Source organism: Cebus imitator, unplaced genomic scaffold (assembly GCF_001604975.1).
Source record: "Cebus imitator isolate Cc_AM_T3 unplaced genomic scaffold, Cebus_imitator-1.0 Scaffold394, whole genome shotgun sequence".
In the NCBI taxonomy this organism is placed as follows: domain Eukaryota; kingdom Metazoa; phylum Chordata; class Mammalia; order Primates; family Cebidae; genus Cebus; species Cebus imitator.
This window is the reverse complement of record NW_016107709.1, coordinates 1,361,507-1,365,424: the sequence shown is the minus strand read 5'-3', so window position 1 is coordinate 1,365,424 and position 3,918 is coordinate 1,361,507. Positions and strand designations below refer to the sequence as shown.

The 3,918-nt window shown below is 40.6% G+C and overlaps 1 protein-coding gene across 1 annotated transcript in view; it reads right to left on the bottom strand.

The window, feature by feature from the left end:
• KIF27 (kinesin family member 27) overlaps positions 1-3,918 on the bottom strand; it is a 77,945-nt gene that overhangs the window by 71,269 nt on the left and 2,758 nt on the right. The gene's annotated exons all lie outside the window — the stretch shown is intronic.

Below are 3,918 nucleotides of genomic sequence, written 5' to 3'. Positions count from 1 at the left end.
AAACTGGGAGCAAGGTAAATAAGATACCACCGAAAGTCTCAAAAAAAAAAAAAAAAAAAAAAGATTTAATAAGAAAATATATTTGGAAAGTCCCAGGAATGAAACAGATGTAAGTGGCACAGGTGAATTTCAAAGTAGGTAGATGTGGTAGATGTCCATTTTAATATAAATGATAAAACTATATGGGGTGGCATTTTATTCCATACTGTGGTGGCTCACACCTCTAATCCCAGCACATTGGGAGGCCAAGTTGGGTGGATTGCTTGAGCTAGGAAGTTTGAGACCAGCCTGGACAACATGGCAAGGCTCCTTCTCTACAGAAAAAAAAAGAAAAGAAAATTAGCTGGGTATTGTGTTGCACGCCTAAGTTCCCAGCTACTTGGGAGGCTGAGAAGGAAGGATTGCTTGAGCCTAGGAGGCAGAGGTTGCAGTGAGCCAGAAGACAGAGCATGGGTGACAGAGCAAGACCATTTCTCAAAAAATAAATAAATACTTTATGTTTCCCAATTCACTGTTCATTAAATACTAGATCCAGAGAGGTGGCCCTTGGCTCATAAAAAGTCCTTCTACACAAAAGTCCTTCCCCTGCCCAAAGCCACTCCATTGCTAGGATATTCACTACTAGTGGGAGTCATGTTCTAAAAATGTTGGTGCTTCTGTTTACAATAGCAAAAACCTGGAACCAACCCAAATTCCCATCAATGATGGACTAGACAAGGAAAATGTGGCACATCTACACCATGGAATACTATGCAGCCATAAAAAATGATGAGTTCCTATCCTTTGTAGAGACATGGATGAATCTGGAAACCATCATTCTCAGCAAACTGACATGGGACCAGAAAAATCAAACACCACATGTTCTCACTCACAGGTCGGTGTTGAACAATGAGAACACATGGACACAGGGAGGTGAGCATCCCACACTGGGGTCTGTTGCAGGGGGCTAGGGGATGGACAACAGGGGTGGGGAGGTTGGGGAGGGATAACATGGGGAGAAATGCCAGATACAGGTGACAGGAGGATGGAGGCAGCAAACCACATTGCCATATATGTACCTATGCAACAATCCTGCAAGATCTGCACATGTACCCCAGAACCTAAAGTACAATTTAAAAAAAAATGTTGGTGCTTTTAGATGACATATAATTCTAAAGCAGAAAATAGCTGTAAAAAGCAGGAAACTGGCCCCAGGTAAGACCAACCTATTTCACAATCCTTTGCACTAAAATATCTTTCTCTTTAGATCATTTATGATGATCTGGGTGGAATCCCAATCACTAGAGTGCAATTCATTTATGTTAGCGAGAATGCTTTTCTTTTTTTCCAGTTAGAAGAGTTATCTTGAGATTGAGAATGCTTTTTAAAAAAAAATTCTTGTATTTCTTCGCACATCACCAAGTGTATCTGTTCTGAGATTTCTGGATGGGGTGAAAAGGTGTAAGGAGCTTGAGAGTAGAAAGGGATAAGAAGAAGAGACAGGAAAGCAAGCCAGAGTCAATGGTGATGGAGAACGTGTGCAGAAAGGCCTGTTATACCCAGGCCTAGACGTCAGTTCAAGAATGAGAAAGGGAACATCTCTACACCTCTTCTCCCCCAACACTATCTATCTAAGTCCACTGTTTCTACAACCCAGAACAGACATTATGAGTGAACACTTATTTCTGCTCCCCCTTGTTTCAAAAAGGAATTAAAGCAACTTTACAAAAAGGCGTAGGAGGGACTAACAGATACTTCTATATCAGTGTTCACAGCAACATTATTTACAGGAGCTACAAGGGAGGAAGCAAACCAAATGTCCATCAAAAGAATGGATAAATAAAACACAGTACATATATACAATGGAATGTCCTTCAGTCAGAAAAAGGAATCAAGTTCTGATGCTAAGTGAGAAAAGCTAGACAAAGAAGGAAAACTACTGTATGATTCCACTTATTTCTTTTTTGAGACACGGTCTCACTGTGTCTCCCAGGCTGGAGTGCAGTGGCACAATCATGGCTCACTGCAGCCTTGGCCTCGTGGGCTCGGGCAATCCTCCCACCTCAGCCTCAGAAGTAGCTGGGACTACAGGGTTGCTCCACCACATCTAGCTAATTTTTTTTGTTTTTGTTTTTTGGTAGAGACAAACTCTCACTAGGTTGCCCAGGCTAGTCTCAAACTCCTGGCCTCAAGCAATCCTCCCACCTCAGCTTCCCAAAGTGCTAGGATGTATGATTCTACTTTTTTTTTTTTTTTTGAGACAGAGTCTCACTCAGTCGCCCGGGCTGAAGTGCAATGGTGCAACTTCGGCTCATTGCAACCCCTGCCTCCCAGGTTCAAGCGATTCTACTGCCTTAGCCTCCTGGGTAGCTGGGACTACAGGTGCCCATCACCACACCCTGCTAATTTTTGTATTTTTAGTAAAGACAGAGTTTCACCATGTTGGCCAGATGGTCTCAATCTCCTGACCTCGTGATCCGCCCACCTGGGCCTCCCAAAGTGCTGGGATTATAGGAATGAGTTACCGTGCCCGGCCCACTTTTATGTGTTTGGTTTGGTTTGGTTTTTTTGAGACAAGAGTCTTGCTCTGTTGTCCAGGCTGGAGTGCAATGGCGTGATCTCGGCTCACTGCAAGCTCTGCCTCCCAGGTTCAAGCAATTCTCCTGCTTCAGCCTCCAGTAGCTGGGATTACAGGTGCACACCACCACGCCTGATTAATTTTTTGGATTTTTAGTAGCGATTGGGTTCACCATGTTGCCCAGGCTGATCTCAAACTCCTGAGCTCACCACACCTCGCCTTCACTTCTATGAAATATCTAGAACAGGGAAATTCAAAGAGACAGAAAGTAAATTAGGGATTATCAGATAATGTGGGGAGAGTTATTGCTTAACAGGTACATAGCTTCTGTTTGGGTGATGAAAATTTTGGAAATAGTCATTATTATTGCATTAACAATAGTGAGATACTACAGAACTCTAAAGTAGTTAAAACGGTAAGTTTGGTGATCCGCAAATTTACATCACAATTGTAAAAACAGTAAAAATAAAGTGTATGAGGTAAAATTTAAAATAAGTGGAGGGAAAAACTGAGACTTAAAAAGTTTCTGTAGACTAATTTTAAAAACAATGCCCATCATTTTTGGCATTGTTCCATGGAAAATCTATTCCAAGCAACAAAGAGTTGACTTACAAATAAACCTTAAAAACAGCTTGCTTCCAAGTTGAAGATTACCAAAGTTTAGGTTTTTGGCAACAAAAATTCTGAAAATCTGAGTTTCCATCAACTTGTATGGCTGCCTTCCCCTAATTTAAGATGCGAGACTGCCATCTCATGTGGCAAGTAAAGCAAGTTGTGGGTTTTCTTCTAATACAGTACAAATGAAGATTCCCTTTTAAGAGCGTATAGGAACTAGCCTGTGGGAAATATCTAAGTCTTCCAAACTATGGTATAGATAAGCAATCTTGATTATCCAGAATAAATAATTGACCAGAAATAGTTCATTTATTCCCCACATCAATAAAAAAATGTAATTTCAAATATTTATAATAAAGCTCCAATATGTATTTTGATAACTTAAATATAAAATTGGCAATATTAGCCTTATATTCCTGAAATAAACCATTTCCAAGAGAAAACCTGCAAAGTTTTATACCTCAACAGCTATCGTTTAGCTATTATATGGTATTTAAAGAGTATACAAAAGTTTTTGGAAAAGGCTCTACTTTGTAAAGGTAAGTCCAAGGTTCTCAAAGGCAGGAAAATGAATATTAGCTTAAATAAGCATCATATTTAAAAATAAACCCAGGCGTGGTGGATCATGCTTGTAATCCCAGCACTTTGGGAGACCAAGGCAGGGCAGATAACTTGATCTCAGGTATTTGAGACCAGCCTGGGCAACATGGCAAAACCCTGTCTCTGCAAAAAATACCAAAAAAAAA